The sequence below is a fragment of the Mus caroli genome, chromosome 12 (genome assembly GCF_900094665.2).
Source record: "Mus caroli chromosome 12, CAROLI_EIJ_v1.1, whole genome shotgun sequence".
Classification (NCBI taxonomy): domain Eukaryota; kingdom Metazoa; phylum Chordata; class Mammalia; order Rodentia; family Muridae; genus Mus; species Mus caroli.
Window position 1 is genome coordinate 7,757,193 of NC_034581.1, and position 19,462 is coordinate 7,776,654.

At 41.1% G+C, this 19,462-nt stretch overlaps 1 protein-coding gene across 6 annotated transcripts in view; it reads right to left on the reverse strand.

Moving 5' to 3' along the window:
• LOC110307312 (potassium voltage-gated channel subfamily S member 3) overlaps positions 1–19,462 on the reverse strand; it is a 52,786-nt gene that overhangs the window by 9,700 nt on the left and 23,624 nt on the right. For 4 of the 6 annotated variants that reach the window (XM_029484339.1, XM_021179549.1, XM_029484340.1 and 1 more), the window contains exon 2: positions 11,680–11,870. The gene's annotated coding sequence lies outside the window, so the exon portion shown is untranslated. Of the gene's footprint in view, positions 1–11,679; positions 11,871–13,422; positions 13,527–19,462 lie in introns of all 6 variants that reach the window. The other 2 variants (XM_029484338.1, XM_029484337.1) reach the window with 1 other exon arrangement.

The window sequence follows — 19,462 nt, forward strand, 5'->3', positions numbered from 1 at the left end:
ATATATATATATATATACACATACATATATGCACTTTTAATATAAAAAAGAAACATTAGTAATATAAACAAAAAAACCATAACATATCCATAGGGAACAATGTCAGAAAGTGAACTCAGGAACCATGTTAAATTGCCTAATTATAAAAAGTTAAATTAAAATCAAACAGACATTCCTTAACAATTAAGTATTATTGTATCAACCTGGTGGCTTAACCACATGTGGATGGATTACTTCAATGCACTGACTTATACATCCCACCGCTATGCATCCTAGAACAAAAATAAATAGCAACATTAACATATTTTTAGCAATGATAGTTATACATGTATTCTTTTTTAAACTTGTTATTATTTTATGTGTATAGGTGTTTTGCTTGCATGTATGTCTTTGCACCAAGTATGTGTCTGGTGATCCTAGAAGCCAAGGGTGTTGCTTAAAGTTTTCAAAGGCCTATTTTTAATCATGGTTCTTAAATGCTTTAACCTCCCTTCTAGCTCACCACCCTCCAGAAGTAGTGGAAAAGAAAGGTTATTAGGCTGCAGAGGAAGTGGACTTATTTAGAAATTGTTCTTTGTGCACTGTCAGGAAATCAGCAGGTCAGTTTACAGGTCAGCAGCAGCAGCTCGATCTACTCACAAACACGTCATGGATACACCAGCAGTCCAGTTCAGTAGCATCTGGATACCAGCAGTGGTGGCACAAACTAACAGGAACAGCCAGGCCTTAGCCTAATTGGTATAAGACAACAGGAGGGACCAGGGCCACCATGGATGCCAGGAAAAGTTCTTCACCATGCCTCTCTCAAAGTGGAGATCAGCTAAGACTCGAGACCAAGAAGTTCTGCAAAGCTGGCTATGCAAGCAAGCCAAGTTAAGCCAAGTTAAGCCTCAATCATTGTCCAGTGAGTCCTATTTATACTCCTAACAAACATCATGTGTCCTCCATGGGTCTTGATTCAGCATGTGAATCTGTCGTGTGTGTGTGTGTGTGTGTGTGTGTGTGTGTGTGTGTGTGTGTGTGGTTTTTCGAGACAGGGTTTCTCTGTGTAGCCCTGGCTGTCTTGGAACTCACTTTGTAGACCAGGCTGGCCTCTGCCTCCCAAGTGCTGGGATTAAAGGCGTGCATCACCATGCCCGGCTTGTGAGTCTGTCTTAACAAAACTCCATGTGAGTTTGTCTCAGCTGACATCACTCTAGCAATTAGCCTGAGACCTCAGAAGTGCAAGAAGTTACTACCAGCACACCACTAGACTTTTCTTGGTGTATTTTTTTATGGTTTTTGGTGGGACTCTCTATGGAGTTCTGACAAATGGAGCTCAACAATACATGTAAGGTGAACTAATATATGCATGTCCTTAGCTAAAAATCCTTCATCTCATGACCTTTCACGTGCTTGCTTTAATAAATCATCCTTTCACCTGTATCTGCTTCAGGGAAACATTTCTTCCTATGTCTGCCTTAGCGAAATATCCTCTCACACAACTGACTTTCCAGAGAACCCTTAAGTTTCCCCTTCACAGGAGAGTCTTAGAATGGGAATTTCATGGCTGCCAGGAATGAACCCAAGTCCTCTAGAAAAGTGCCAGTGCCCTTAACCACTGGGTTATCTCTAGCCCATATACTTATTCCTAACCTTTTATGAACACATAGGATCAAGCAAAGGAATTGTTATATTAATGTCCTTAAATGTCCCTAAGAGTTTAGGTTCAAAAGAAAAGAAACATGAATATAAGAAGCAAAGAAATTAAATGAAACTCACTGATGCTGAATTTGAATTGGAAATGGCAATCTAGACATACAACTCATTTTTTGCTCATGGAAAGTCTTATTTCTTAGCTCTGTCTACCAAAACAACAACAAAAAGACAATAAAAAACAAACAAACAAACAAAAACAGCCTGAAACAGACGACCATAGGATGGATGATACTTGACCACATCTCTCTTCTTAGAAGTGAGTTGCTTGTTTGCAACCATGCTAGAAGTTCTAATACCCAAGAGTTCTCAGATAAGTCAGTCCCCACTTGGGAATCATCTTCAGCCAAAGGATAGCTGCTTTTCTGAGGTCAGAAACATAGTCTGACTATTCATAAGAGGCCTGTCATAACCCAGCATCTTTTTATACAAAGGTGGTCTGCCCAGCTTGAGAGCTCTGCTACAGCTAAGTGAGGTCTGTGTTTAAATCCCATCAAAGTTCAACACCTCCTTTTGTGAAGCCTCCTTTCCTAACTTCTCCACAGGTGCTGATCCCAAGGATACACAACAAATGCTTGTATATATCTTCCTCTGTCTATTTTAGAGAGTCCATGTAGAGACACCAACTAGAAGTACCCTATTTTAATGAGACTGAAACAAGTAAATAGAACATCTTCCTAAAAGAGAAAGGGTTCCTCGGATGAACAGCCAATTCCCAGACTGGGACAGAAATACACAAGAGGAGCCTGGAATGTCCTTGTATACCAGAAAACAAGGATGCTGTCAAAGACAAGGAAGAGTCAAAAAAGATTCAAAGAAAACTAGGGAAACTAGGAAACAAACTAGAAACAACTACTGAAGAGAAGAAGCAATATACCTCAAAGGGAAAAGAAAAAAATCTGCAACAGATTGTAACATCCCAAACACAATAAAATTCATATGCTCATATCAATGACTCTATGCCTGTGCCCATGTGTATGTTTTATATGCATGCAACTGCACAAGAGTGTACTAGTCAGAGGACAACCTTAAGGCAGGGTCTGTCACTGTTCCTAGAACTCATAGATTCAGCTAGGCTGGCTAGCCAAAGCTCCAAGGATCTGTCTATGTCTACTGCCAACTCAGTGCTGGGATTACAAGAACACACGGCTGCATATGAGCTTTTAAAATAGGTCTAGGGTTTGAACTCAGGTCCTCCTGTTCGCTGCGCATCCTCTTTATTAATAACAAAGGGGCCACAGTAATAATTTTTGAAAGCCAAAGCAGTGCGTGGGCCACTTTCAGAGACTACTAAAGAACCAACTCATTCTGTGAGAGTGAAGAAAACAATCAACTACGTATCCTGCCTTCCTGTGAAGATTATATTTTAGAAAAATAACACACAAGTTAATGAGGGAAATTTTTCTTTATAAAAATATTCCAATAATTTGAAAACACAGCAGTAGAAATAACTAAGTGGCAAAATAGTAATTATTCACATTTAAAAACAAGCTGATATTTTAAAGGTTGAAAATAATAACTGAAAAGGAGTCAATGTGACTATATTGAATGTCACACAAAATAAAATTTAAGATAAAAATTGTTGCCAGAGCCAAAGAACATTTCTAGTAATAAAAATGTCAATCCATCAAGCAAAAGCATAAGCACTATGAACATGCTTAGCAAGAGAGCCAAAAAATACATGATGTAAAAATAATGGCAGAACTCCAGGGAGAAATCATTGGAATTTCAATATCCCACCTTCGATAACATATGGACCAATTATACAATATCCACAGGGAAATAAAGAAGATCCAAACATCATTATAAACCAAGAAGATCTGACAAAGACAGAGCACTCCAGCTAGTGAGAGCATACTCTCTCAAGTGGACATAGACATTCTCTAGTACAGACCAAAAAAGGCTAAGTCATCAAACAGCCTGGATAGATCTTAAAGTATACCAGCCATCTATCATCACTGTAACAAATTACCTGAGGTAATCAACTTAAAAATAGACAAGGTTTGCATCCTGGCTCACTATTTCAAACACTGCAGTGCACATAGGCCCTGTAGTCTTGGGCCAACCTTAAGGGAACCAGGAAACCAAGTCAGTAAACAGGAGGGGTGCGAATATCCTCATCAGTGCACATCCCCAGTGAACTAACTTCCTACCACTGCCTCACTCCTTAAAGATTACATCATCTTTCAGTCATGCCATAACTGAGGACTCCTCCTCAACCTAATACATGGTCTCTAGGAGACATGCAAGATCCAAATTTCAGTAAGAAAACAAAACAAAATATACTAACGTACACCAGCCACAATGCAATAAAATTATACATCAATAACAAGAGAAAATGTCGGAATTTTTTTAATGTGGAAACTAAACCACACTCCTCAAGGACCAGTGATACAAAGAAGAAATGATTTTTAAAAATGCAATAAATAAAGACAAAATTTCCAACTAACAGGGTGTATACAAGAGTGACTTGGAAGTGGAGTCAGCAGTAAAGAGAACCGGCTGCTATTCCCAAAACCTCAGGGTTCAATTCCAGCACCCACATGGCAGCTCACAACTGTCTTACAAAAGCCTAGGGGATCTGACACCTTCCCACAGATATACATGCAGGCAAGGCACCAATGCACATAAAATAAAAATAAATAAATCATTTTAAAACCGTGACTAGGGAAAAAACATACAGAATTATATACCTATGGTCAAAGGCGGGGGTGGGGGGTAGATCTTAAATTAAGAACTGTCTCCCTCAAAGAGGGCCAGGAAAATGAACAGAAATCGGCAGTGGGAGGGAAGGGGACATTTCAAGGGCGTGCCAGAGGCCTGGGAGGAGGGAGGCTCCAGTCTATGGGGTGACTCTTTCTGAGTCTCCTAGCAGTAGGGTACATGGAGCCTGAAGTGGCTACCTCCTGTAGTCAGGCAGGTCGCCTAGTGGAGAGATAAGAACACCAACTCACCTACAAAACCTTCAATTCAAAATCTGTCCTGCCTACAAGACATGCAGGGACAAAGATAGAGCAGAGACAGAATGAATGGCCAACCAATGATCATCCCAAATTGAAACCCATCCTATGGGCAAGAACAAATCCCTCACACTACTAATAATACTGTTGTGCTTGCAGACAGGAGCCTAGCATAACTGTCCTCTGAGAGGTTCCACCCAAACACTAACTGTAACAGATGCAGAGATCCACAGCTAAACATTAGATGGACCTCGGAGAGTCTTGTGGAAGAGTTAGAGGGGATGGATTGAAGGACCCAGAGTGGATAGGGACTCCACAAAAAGACCAACAGAATCAACTAGCCTGGACCCTTTGGGGCTTCCACACTGAACCACCAACCAAAGAGCATACGCAGGCTAGACCTAGGCCCCCTGCACATATATAGCATATATGTAAGTGTTCATGTAGGTCCCCCAGAAACTGGAGAGGGGCCTCTCTGACTCTTTTGCCCACATATAGACACTATCCCCCTAACTGGGCTGCTTTGTTTGGCCTCAGTTGGAGAGGATGTGCCTAGTCCTGCAGTGACTTGAGGTGCCAGGGTTGGTATGGGGTGACGGGGCTCCCCCTTATCGGAGGAAAAGGGAGTGGGGGAGAGGCTATGTAAGAGGGGAATGGGAGGAAAGGGGCTGTGATCAGGATGTAAAGTACATAAATTAATGAAAGAAAAAAGAAAGCTATTTTCATAACTTAAAAAAAAAAGAATTCTCTCCCTCAGAAGCATAGGAAAAAAGAAAAGTTAAGTCCTAATTCTTCTCAAGTTAGAAAATAATGATTAAAGTTGAAATGAATGAAACAGAAAATATGAATAGGGATACAGAAACTTCAGAAGGCCAAAAACTGGACTTTTAAAAAAAAATCAATAAAACTGATCAATCTTCAGCCACATTAACCAAGAAGGAATGGAAGAAAACCCCAATTAGCAAAATCAGCAGTAGAAGGGGCCATGTCACAGAAGTAGAAAGAATTGTAAGAGCATTCTGTGAACAAATTTATACCCGCACATTAGGTAACCTATAACCTAGATAAAGTAGTCAAATTACTAGAATATACAAGTGACAGGTGATGCAAGATGAGAATGAGACTCTTAGTGAATTTTCAAGATACTTAATTTTATAATAAACTTTAAAACTCTGTGCATAAAAAAGTCAAACATCAACAGCTCCACTGGGAAAGCCATCACTGCTTAGTGAGGATCTTCACAATCCTTTCCAAAACCATGAAGAAGAAGACGCCCTTCCCAATTATGCAAAGCTAGTATTCCCTTCATACCAAAACTACGGACAGAAAAGCAAAACAAAACTAAAGATCATTGACCCCATGAATAAAGATGCAAACATAATCCACAAATCACTAGCAAACCAAATCCAGTAACATGTCTTAGTTAGGATTCTATTATTATAATGAAACACCATGAGCACAAGCAACTTGAGGAAGAGTTTACTTCCATCACACTTCCATATAATAGTTCATGCCAAAGACAATGAGGACAGGAACTCAAGCAGGGCAGGAACCTGGCTGCAGAAGGTATTGCGGCAGCCAGAGAGGGGTACTGCTTACTGGCTTGCTCCTCCTGGCTTGCTCAGCCTGCTTTCTTATGGAACCCCAGATCATCAGCTCAGGGATGACACTACCCACAATGGTCTGGACTCTGCCACATTAATCACTAATGTCCTACAGGCTTGCCTACAGACCAGTCTTACAGAGGCATTTTCTCAACTGAGGCTCCTTCCTCTCTGATAGCTCTAGCTTGAATCACGTTGACTAAGACTAGTCAGGACAACATATAAAAGGGGGTCTATACTTTGACTATTCAGGCTTACCTCAAGATGGCTAGATATAGATACAGATATAGATACAGATATAGAGATAGAGAGAGATAGAGATAGAGATAGAGATAGAGATACAGATACAGATACAGATACAGATACAGATACAGATACAGATACAGATACAGATACAGATACAGATACAGATACAGATACAGATACAGATACAGATAGATCAGTCAGGACATTAAAACCTGCTGCCATAGATATAGTCCATAGAAATACCATTATACATCACATCATCATATATGAACTATCCCCCAACAAATAACACAGGAAGTGCATTAGTGGTCACTTGGAGCTGGAAGGAGAGAAGAGAATTGGGATTGCTAACGCATACAGATTTCTTTTAAGATATTCTGGAATAAGACAGTTAAACAACCTTTTGAGTATAATAAAAACAGAATTATATACTTTAAAGTATAGGTTTTGTAATATATGAAGTATATCTCAGTAAGACTGTTTTTTACTAAGTTTCACCTAATGAGTGAAGAATTAAGCATTAAAATAGTACTGGTGGATTACCAGCTTATAACAAAAGACCTGAACAAAATGTAAAACGTAGTAAGAAATTATATTGATCCAACAATCTTACCTTTATCTTTAGATGACAGATAAATGTAGCTACTACCCTCTCATCAAAAAAGCCTTTGTTGATGCAAATGGAGATGACCACAGAAAACCACAATTGCACACAAAGCAAAGATCCACAAGTCATGGAGATTGCAGTCCCAAAGTATTACACTCCTGTGTCTATGACTGGGAGAAGACTGTGGAAGGTGGAGTGAAAAGATTGTATGAGCCAGAATACTAGGAGGGCTGCTGTAGAACCGTCTCTCCTAGAAATGGCTCCATAAACAAGACTGGAACAATGGTAAAATCAATAGACATGCTAACATGGGAAGGGGAAAGTTTTATGGGCTCCTTCCCCTAGACAAAGATCTACAGGCAACTAGTGACTGCTGGGAGAAGGATTATCCTCCCCCAGGGATGATCCCCTTGCTAGTCATCCAATAAGAGTGGTCAGCCTTGAAACCATATACACACCAAGAATAAGAACAGATCCAGAAGGATATATGTGTGTATATGTGCTTATATACATATATCTATTATATAACAATAATCAAAGAAAGAGAGGCTATAAACTTGAGAGTGGCAGAGGAAACATGGGAGAGATTCACAGGAGGGAATAATGGGAGGAAAGGAAGGGACCAACGTGACATAATTCGATCTCAAATTTAAAACTTTTAAAGACCTGGACAGTGGTTATCAGTGGCTGCCAGATAACCATCAATGGGGAATTTCCTAGCACATAGATCAGAGTCCTATCACCTGTCTCCTTAGCAATGCCCAATGTAACAAAAGAGACACAATGCAAAACATCTCCTGATGGAAGTATAAGAACCATCCCACAGACCTAAATTTGATTGGAGCTGGTCTAGATCTAACTCTGAATTAAAATAAAATAAGAGATTTCAGAAGAACCCGTTCAATGACATCAAAAGGAATGCAAGCAGCAGAACTGAGAAGCCACACAGAGAAAAATGACACAGATCATTAAGAGACATAGAAAACAGAAGCAGGCTATAGATGTTATGTGGATCTTGATTCTAACAAATCTAACAAATCCTTTCATTATTTGCATATGTATTATATCTGCATTTCACATATATGTAAGAACTGACATCAAATACTAATTAGATGTATGATATAAAAGAGTATTAATTTTTCAACTCTTAATATTCTAATTGGAAATATACACTAAAATATTTATAGATAATATTATATAGTTTGGGACTGATTTCTAAAACCAGACAGGGAAGACAATAACAGTGACCATACAAATTGGCCATAGGCTCATCACTGTCAGAGCTGGGAACAGGCTACCTGGGAATTTAATGTATTATTCTATGTTTGTATATGTTAAAATCTCTACCAATAATGACTTAAGAAACCAAGCATAAAAGGTCCTACCTACAATCCTAGAACTTTTGAGACTGATGCTGAGGCAGGAATACTGCAAGGTCAAGGCCAGCTAAGGCCACGTAGCAAGACCCTTTGAGAAAATTTTACTGAACACATTTTTGATCCAACCCACTGTAGTAAATGCTTTTATTTATGCTATGTTTCAACCTTTTATGCTCTGAAATTGACACAGTACCTGAACACTAGTGAGCAATTGAAAAGCGTAACAGAATAAATAATCTCCTTCGTTTAACTAAACAAAGAGATCCCACTGTGACCCTATGCTGGTTAATATTGACTGTCATTTTGACAGGATCTCGGATCACTAAAGAGACAAGCCTCTGAGTATATATCCATGAAGAAGTGTCTGGATCCAGTTCATTCAGGTGGAAAAACACACCCCACAATGTGGGTGGTATCATTCCATAGACTAGAGGTCAGGCCTGCATAAAAAGAATCTAGATGAATAAGCACCAGAATTGACCTCACTTTACTTCCTGACGGCTGACACACTATGACCAGCCACCTCACACCCCTGCCACCATGCCACCCCCACTATGATAGACCATACCTCAAGCCATGGGCCAGACTAAACATTTCCTTCTTTATGCTGATTTTATCAGATATTTTATTGCAGCTGTGCGCAAAGTATCTCACAAAGTCCCCTACTTCAGGCTGAACTACGGAGGCAACCAGCACGGGGCAGGTAAGGTCTTAGAAAACCTGACTTTACATTGTTTCTCCTCAGCTACAGGACCTTGTGTCGGGAGACTTTTCAAACATAGAATGAGCTGGTACCCTGCCTTGGGGATCAAATAACAAGTGAAAAACAAAAACAAAACAAAACAAAACAGAAAGCAACCTTGGAAACAAAACTTTATTAAGAGATTAATACAGTAATTGCGCTTCCCCTCTCTGGCCCTGTTCCCATCTTTATTCTTTCTCCCTCTGACGAGTACAATTGAGTTTATCAGAGTTGTTCCAGTTCCTGCTCTGTGTTTGTGAGTTCTCAAGGACAGGCCCAGAGCCAACACATAGGTTACTTCATAAAGCCTTGTGGATTTGGGTATTTGTTCCAGGCACTAGTGTGGGTGGCTGCTCCTCTCAGGAACCCCAGAGATTTCTGTACTGTTAAACAGTTCATCTCAAGCAGTGTGTGTTCAGGCTTCGTAAGCCAAGTAGCCAGGAAGCTGTCCCATTTATGAAAAGGCTGAGTATCACAGACCATGTGTTCTCAATGAGGAAGGTATAGTCTTGACCCCAAGAGGGGTTTCTAATACTGTGCACACAGCCCATCTCTTATCCCCCTGAGCAGCCATGGTTTTTGCTTTGTGTTGTTGGGTGTGCTTATTTTAATTTTATAAATTGTATTATAAAAACAACTTGCAAACAAATTAAAATCATCAGACACCAAGATTAACCAGAACCAAAATCTATACAACTCATTGAAACTTCTATGCAATTAAAGCAGGTTTGAAAATGGAAGCTGTGGAGTTTCATATTAAATTTTACCCTTTCAGTGTCAAATACACTTTGTGCTCTTACCCACTCCCAAAACCAAAAACTCTATAACAGAATCAGAACTAGAAAAACAGGTAAGTTCATATACCCTTTCATAACTGCACACATTACCGCATTCCCTATTAGTCTTCCTTGCTCTGTTTTCTTCATGTTACCTTGTGTACCCACATGTACATTTTCTTAGGTATATACTTCATAAAGGTTTCTTATACATTATCCATTATCACCTAGATTCTGCATATGAGGGACAATCACTTTTCCACGTGAGCCATGTTGTATGGAGGGATGCTCATATAGATATCTGTAACAGTAAATCTGGCATTCAGGGGAGGGAGTTTTGGAGAATTTGAATGTACTGAGTCAAGTTCATAACTCCCTCTCCTGAACTCTCCTGCTCTGCTCACCTTCTCCAAGAGCCCCTTGTGCCCACTTTATACCAACATTTGTCACACGGTAGTACTTCTTTGCTTGATCTTTATGCTGCACAAATGTCAAATATCTAGCTCGTCTGTAGCACTCATTCATCATCTCTATAGCTATAGCCTCTTTTGATAACTACTGGTCCTTGTCTGGTAAGACACTGATTTTGAGTTAACAAAAGCTATTGCCATTTGTCAATATATTCATATATATATATACATATGTATATATGTATATATGTGTGTATATATATATATATATATATATATATATATATATATGAATGAATGAAAGCAGAAAGTTCTAGATCAGACACGGCAAAGTTCAGTGATTTCAAAGGCCAAACAGCAAAGTGAAGGAAATAAAGGGACAGTTTGGGGACCGTAATGCATTCTCCACAGTTTAATAGTGAGAGACTATAGAGCACTCGGTGCTTTGGGGTATTAAAGGATAAACTTATCAGTGTTTGTAGAAAAATGAAATTGATTTCTATGTACGATATGTGGGCTGACCCACCAGATGTTAAACATTGTATGACTCCACTGAAATGTGCTTCAGGCTACACTATGACCTGAGCCAGTCTTCTGACAATTCCAGTTTGGTGGCATCCATATTAAGCTAGACATAAAAGGACTCTTACTGAAAGAGCAGCAGTGTTGCTTCTTCAAGTCTGAGTGGTAAATGTTAAAAAAAAAAAAAAAAGAAAGAAAGAAAGAAAGAAAAGGAAAGGAAAGAAAAGAAAAAGAAAAGAAGAAAAAGAAAGAGAAACATGGAGAGTCAAGGAAAGAATGTACACCACGCGTTTTTTTTTTCTGGTTTAAGCCACTGAGATAGGGCCTCCTATAGCCCAGACTAACCTCCGACTCACTAAGCACCCAAGGATAACAGAGCTTCTATTCTTCTTGCCTCTGCTCTCAGGGGCTCGGAGTGTGCTACCATGCCTGATTTTTATGCTGTGCTTGGGATCAAATCCAAGGCTTCATGGATGATAGGCAGGCAGCCCTGAGCTATATCTCCAACCCCACCCCAAAACTTTCTAAAGCTGCTTGTGACATGAAATGACTCTAATCTAACCCTTCCAGACCTATGCTCTTTTTGTTTCAACTGCTCATCAGGTTTTACGATCAGAAGAACTTCTCCCCAGACTGCCATTGGTGGTTTTCCTCTTTATACCTCTATTGTAAAATAGTTTCCTCTTCCTCTGATAACAATGACTATCAAAGAGACTGACACAGAAAGACAGCTCTTACCCTCGTGGTGGCGATGTCATACAGCCTGCCCTCATCCTGCACAGTGGAACCTCCATTGTCATCCAAGAAGCTCCTCCTGTCTTTCCTTGCTGGAGGGTGGAGTGTGCACCGGCATTTAGTGGCTCAAAGAAGAGAAGAATGTGGCCCTCTCGTTGTCCAAGTCAAAGCAGATGCTGTAAAGTCAAGTTCACCTACAGAAGAAAGCACCAGCCAAGTTGTCACTCCAAGGTAGAAACAAAACCAAGATGTTCTATCACCCACTCAGTGTTCCGGGCATTTTTTATTGAATAGACATCAGCCTTCAAGCTCCATGGAATTTTTGTGGAGGAACTGGTCTCTTCCCAATATGGTACCATCGCTCCACCTGAACTCATGGATAGGATTAAGGACTCATTAAACGACGTCAATGGAACATCTGGAGCATCATGTCTGTCACAGGCCATGAAACATCTGGACACTTAATTTAAACTGATAAACTGAGTACTGGAGTTATGGCTTTACTCAATTCCCACAGAGCTGCTTATGAGAGAGTTATTCTCCTAGCCAATCCACTGAGGATATGCTTATAAACTTCTAAGTGAATAAATCCATTTCAGAGGCAAATTTATAGGGGTTGCTGGCCTAATAGAATTAATTCCACTGCTACAATTTGAGATCAATAGATTTCAAAGGCTGACCAAATTCAATTCCTCTTTATTTGCACATTGCTATATGTCACAGTACAGAGATGATTTCATGTACTAATATAGAGTCCTCGACAACCATGAGGATGTTCATGCAAGGATAGGGAAGGGGGTAAGTTTATGTCAAAACAATCACAAATATAAACCTCTCTCTCCCTCTTTCTCCTCCCCCTTCCCTCCCCCTCCCTTTCCCTTTCCCTCTCCCTACCCCTACCCTCTCCCTCTCTCTCCCTGAATAATTTAAAGAAAGCAAAACTAAAAAAAATCTCAACCAAGTAAGCCTTGCCTCATGTGGGTGTATTCCAATAGGTCTATGCTGGCATCCAAACATCTATCTATTGATGGTTTTCCAATCAACACTAAGTCCAAAAGGAGGAGGGGGTAGTCATGGAGGAAAAAGAAACTATTGATGTTGAGCTAAAGATAAGCAAGAAGTGTCTGTCACTCCATTAGTCATTAAACAAACACTCAGTGTAACTGAAGACCCCGTAAGGCCCTGGGATCTCACATGGCACACAGCAGCTACTCCAACACCCCAAGAGCTCACAGCTCCTAAGCCAATCGAGCATGTGAAAACAAACATGTCTGAACAATATCCTGGGGGCAGTTCAGGCAGAGTCCAGGAGCAAGAAAGTTTACAAGTTGGTTCCAACAGGAGCAGAACACATCCTGACACTCTGTAGGGGTGAATTTCCCCTTCTAACAGACCTGGGTCAAGAACGGAAGTGCAACTCCATCTGAACTTTCCAGGTGGACCCTTGGTGGAAAAGCAGAGAAATCCTTTTATAAGGGTGAATGAATTTAAAGGCTCCTATATCCTCCTCTGGCCTCTCCTTCTTCCTCTTCCTCCTCATCTTCACCGCCTCACAGAAGCACCTTCGACATTTGCCTCCTGAACAAAGGCAGAAATGCTACTGTGCCTAATAGTTCCTCTCAGATACCTTTCAAACTTCAGAATAGTTTAAAAGAAAGTAAGGTTAACCTGGCTGGGAAATAAATACTTAACTCTGGCAGTTTTAGCATCGCTGTATTCAATCAGAAGGAAGAAAATAAAAAGTACCTGGGCTCCTGGTTAGAAGTTCGTTGCTTTGGCTCAGCACAGAGAAGTCAGAACTGACCCAGGGAGACAGTAAGGTTAGCCATGTGTATCCTTTTCACAGAAACCTGTACCCAGGAAGGCCTCAGTCATTGTAATGAATCAGTGACATCCCAAACCAAACAGCTTCCCCACTGCCACCTACACTCAGAATGTGTGCACCTTTAAAAAAAATATTTATTATATGTAAGTATACTGTAGCTGTCTTCAGACACTCCAGAAGAGAGAGTCAGATCTCATTACGGATGGTTGTGAGCCACCATGTGGTTGCTGGGATTTGAACTCGGGACCTTAGGAAGAGCAGTCAGTGCTCTTAACCACTGAGCCATCTCTCTAGCCCAGAATGTGTGCACCTTACTAGATTTTCAATCACTTTGATCACTGTCAAATGATGGGAAGGAACTAGGGAGATGGCTCAGCTGGTAAAGCATTTGCACAAAAAACATGAGGACCTCAGTTTGATCCCTAGAGACCATGTAAACACTGCAGCATGTGGTGTCACACCTTTCTAATCCCAGCAGACTGAGAAAGGAAGCTCCCAAGAGACCAGTGCCCAGCCAGTCTAACCTAATTAGCAAGCTCCTAGCCAATAAGAGACTGCACCTCAAAAGAAGTAGACTGTGTTTCTCTAGATGACACCCAAAGTGCTCTTCTGGTCTCTGTGCATGCACACACACACACCCTAACCCCTGGAGTTTCAAAACAAGTGTAATGCCAGTCAATAGTAATTATGATTTACACCAATCCACACCACTCTATGATCATTTGTGTTCTAAATAATTCAAGAAAAAATGATAGCTACCATTTTCTGAACCCCCCACCCCCATTCTAGGCACATTTGTGTAATGTTTACAAATATCTCCTCAACATTTAACCAGTGCATGTGACTATTATTCTTATTTTAGAGGTGGGACATACAGACCCAAAGATGTTATCTGCCCACAGTTCTACACCCAAGAAGTTCCAGAACCAAGGTTCAAAATGGTCTGCCTGATCTTATTTACTGTGGAAATCGAGATTCCTCACGTCATCCTCAGGAAATGTTGAGGAAGGACTGAGGGAAGTAGGCAAAACATAACCCAAAGCACCAGACTTTGGGGAAGGAAATGTGGGCATCCAAAGGGCTCTCCTCGCCCTGCTTAACAACCCCACTCAAAGTTTCTTTCTATATGGACCTACCAAGGTGATCATGGATGATCTATTCAAGCAAAGGGATCATCGGGAGTGGTTTAGCACTGAATGGTCTCTGACTTTGTGATTCAGCCAATCCTGGCAAAAAACCATCAAGCTCCTTCAAGGCCTGCTTCCTTCTGCAGAATGCATCTCCCCAGGAATTGAATTATCTTTGCTATTTCGTCCAACCTAGCTATATTTCCTGGTGAGTTCAGCATGCAAAATGTACAGAATGACTACCTCCAGTATTGATGGGGAAAGGTGAGGCATGGACGGCATAGTAGACTCTTCCATCACCCAGACACCTGACATACAGAAGCCAGGAGGTTGAAGGAATAAAATGAATTGCAAATCATACACAGGAGTGGCCACAGCTTCCCTAGGCCCTCACCATAGGTATAGGGTGACCTCTAAAACTGTAAACTTGTATCTGGTAAATCAAAGATAATACTCCTGTGGCATTGCAAGACTGGTTACCGTCCTCTGTATCCACACAGAATTCTGGATGTCCCCATCATTGTCATGTTATATTCTTCTGAAGTGTTATCACACCAGAGTGCCAGCACCACCCATTAGACTGAGAAAGCTGCCAGCTAGGTACAGCATCCCACCTTAATCTTCACATTAATTATCCCTGTCATACAGTGGGGCTTCACACATTTTGTTCAAACCAATTCCTCTCTCTCTCAAGTCAACAAAATTAAAGAGTAAATTAGAGAAAAATAATACAGATAATGAAAGGCAGTTGGCCAGAGGCAGAAGAAGAGGAGGAAACTGGAAAGGACAAAATGGCTGCCAGGACCTATCCCGGCACTGGGTAAATGAAATAATCTTATCCCAGAGAGTCATCCCACTCCACCCCAATGGCACAGCATCTCAAAGGCCAGAGTAAAATGTCAAACTGTCGAGGGATCTTCTTAAGCACCCACGAAACCTCCCTGGCACTAACTCCAGGCTCCAAGAGACACTTCCTGGTGGCTAGAGACCCACGTACCCTGCAAACAGGTAACACATGAACTGTGCAGCCAATATATGCTCTGCCCTTGTGATGTGCCAATGTATGGAACCTTAAAAAGTAGAAAGTGGCTTACTTACAGTTTCTTGTGGGTTCTGATATAAGTCAGTATCTTAATTAGGGTGTTTGTTGTTATGATGAAACACTATGACCATGAACAACTTGGAGAGCAAAGGGTTTATTTGGAATACTTCTACATCATAATCCATCACCAAAGAAAGGACAGGAACTCAAACATGGCAGGAATCTGGAGCAGGAGTTGATGCAGAGGCCATGGAGAAGTACTCCTTACTGTTTTCCTCATCTTGGCTGGCTCATCTTGATTTCATATAGAACCAGAACCACTACCCCAGGCATGGTACCACCCACAATGAGCTGGGTCCTCCTCCATCAATCACTAAGGAAGAAAATGCCCTACAGCTGAATCTTACGGATGTATGCTTTCGGATGACTCTAGCTTATGTCAAGTTGACTTAAAACTGGCCCACAGAATTTGATCAGGTTTTTGATACCAGAAAATGAGTTTTTGAAGTTACACAGTGGCCTTTGTCTATGATAAGGACCTGGGAAATGGCACTTATAAGATGACTCCTGATCCAGACAACTTCCCTCGAGACATCTTGACCTCAGAAACTTCCACAGTAGATGTCTTCACCTTGGCACCACTGTTTCTACAGGGCAGGATGACTGTTTCTTTTGGGAGTGCCCCACAGATTATAAAATATTTATCACTATCGATAGGCCCCATTTACTAAATAACAAGGTTATAGTAATCAGAAATCTCTCCAGAGATGGCAAGTTATCTCAACAGCTAAAGGTGTTTGTTATTAAGGCCTGGGAACCCCACGGGAAGGAGAGAACCAATTCCCACAAGTTGTCCTCTGACCACCACAAGCACACCATGACATATGTGCACACATTCGCACACATACACAAATTAAGAAAGCCCAGGAAAACGTTCTTTCAGATGTTTTCAGCCCCATCACGTGTTCTGCTTGAGAAGCAAGATGCTCTCCAGCTAAGACAAGAGCTCTATAAACGAAGTAAACATTCAAACCCCTGGTTGCTACTAGGCATGCAAGAATGCTTCCTTGTGGTCAGGGACCAGGAATTGTCCTCCAATATTTCCTGTTTTAGAATCAGGCCTGGCATTTCATGCCATGGTATCATCCAACAAAAACAATAAAGATGAGAAAAGTTAAAAGCAACTTTAGGGGAGCTGGGAAGAAGGCTTAGGAGGTAATGGACTTGCCACACAAGCACGAGGACCTGAGTTTAGATCCCAAACACTCACATCCAAGCCAGTCATAAATGACATATACCTCTAAGCCCAGCCATGAGGAGGCCTAGATAAGCAGATTCCTGAGGTCCTAGGTCAACCAGTCTAGACAAGTAGGTGAGCTCCAGGTTCGGTGAGAAAGCCGATCTCAAAAAATAAGCTGGAGAATGGTTAAGGATAACATCTAACACTGACTTATATTATACCCTCTACCATGTACTCATACATGGGTATATGCATATACATACACACACAAATGTGTATACATGTGCATACACACATGAACATACACACACATAGCATACATGCACAAAGCAAGTCTAACCTGTTAGCTCTCAAAATATGTTCCATATGAGTTGAATATAAGGATAGCGTTTTGTCTCCATGAGAGTCTGCCTTGTGTTTCCTAGAATGATATAGCTTGCATGTATATTTATGTGGCTTCAAACACATAGCCTGCTTTCTGCAATACTACTGTTCCTGTTGATTATACCCACTCCTAGTCAAAGCTCTCACCTTGTAGAACCTCAGTGAATGTCTTGAAGGTAAAAAAATGCAAATGCATGTCAGTTTCCTGGCCTTGCCACTACTCATCAATCACACACCAGTTCTTAATAAAACCTGAGGGTAATAAAATTATAGACATAATAGTGGAGATGAAATCCTATCCTGTCTGTGTCTTGCTTAACTAATGAGAATTTTCATCCAGTGTTTTGCTCCAATAGTATTAAAATATCACAATCAGGCTTCCATAATTGGATTTACTGCGCTAGAAGAGTTGTACTGATATTTAAATCCTATAATCCAAAGCCATCAGAAGAATCCACCTTCCAGTCGATGCTGACAGTGGATTGCCACCAGTATCCCTGAACTACATTCTTCCTCCAAATTATCAAATTTCAAAAAGTACCTTAATATGAAAAATCCTTACATTCACATGATTTTTTTTTTATTTCAATCGGCCCCAGAAGGAAAATAAAAGCTACTCAGGTTCTAATATATTCAAGGATTAAAAATAAATTTATAGATGTTCTGGTTTTCAATGAGAGTCCTGGTTAGTGCTTTTTAAAGTGAAGTCTCTAAATGATACTGGAAAGTTCTGTTTCTCTCTTGAGTATCTGCGCTGAGTAGATGTAAAAGCATCCCCAGCAATCCCTAAGGCCTGGGCCATTCGTAACCAAACACCACCTCCCTCTCTTCCAGTTCTGTGTTTCCAGACAACCTCCCCCTATGGGATAAGAGAGCAGCAGCTTCACAGCTGAGTCACCTCCCCAAGACAATCTATGACACCAAAGCAGAGACAACCAGGCCAGAAGCTTCCCAGGGAGGTATGCCCCACATAGATAAGAGCATCACACAGCCACTGACCCCAGTAAGTCACCCCTGAGTACTAACTGAGGTCTCAATAGTCCATGTGACTGTCACCTTTCCACTGGGCCTAGGAAGGAACTATCTAACCTTGATGTAATCAACTTTGCCCAGGGTGGATGAAGAAAAAGGTTCCTATTGCAGGCAGGAAGGTAAATTAGCCCATTTGGGAGCCTGAGATCGCACACAGCCTAATTCTAGTCTTATCTCTCTCCCTTTCTGTGATATGAATGACAACCCACTGTGCTAAAGCACTAAAGAAGGGAGGAAGAAAAAGCCAGCGGGTTGCAGGATGCAGACACTTTAACACAAAGGGAACAACAGACTGTAAACCGCCTCTGGGAAAGCGTTTCCAAACACATGGTAGCCAGAAAGCTCACTCACCTTTCACCTTTCCAGTAGTATCCAGAGGAAAGAAATCACAAATGCATTAAAGGAAGATGTGGAGGAAGGTGTCCAGGGCATCATTAATTCCTCATAAGTTTATTCCAAAAGCCACCTAAATGCCCATCGAGGAGGAGACTGGAGATAGCCATGGAGTGGAATCTTCTACTCCAGATACGCTCACTGAGAAGCCTAGTAACTTCTGGAGTCTTGTCAGACCTGGGCCCTGCTCTGTGGTCTTCCATCTCTGAGTTCAGTTATCATGTCCCTGTCTTGGTTTTGAGTTTTAGCTTCTGAATTTCCTGAGACAGGATCTCAGTGTCTAACCTCAGAAGGTCTTCAGCCCACTATGAATTCCAGTCTGGCCTTGAACTTGTAATACTCCTACCTCAGCCTTCCAAATGCTGGCATTACAGGGATGTATGTAACAAGGCCTATGAGGAATGAATGGAGTTTTGCATTCATTTTACAGATGGGGAAACTGGTGAACAATGATGTTACTAATAATAACTACTTTTAAAAAAAGAAATGAGGGCTGGTGAGATGGCTCAGTGGGTAAGAGCACCCGACGGCTCTTCTGAAGGTCCAAAGTTCAAATCTCAGCAACCACATGGTGGCTCACAACCATCCGTAATGAGATCTGACTCCCTCTTCTGGAGTGTCTGAAGACAGCTACAGTGTACTTACTTACATATAATAAAAATAAATAAAGAAGAGAGGAGAGGAGAGGAGAGAAGAGACGAGACGAGACGAGACGAGACGAGACGAGACGAGACGAGACGAGA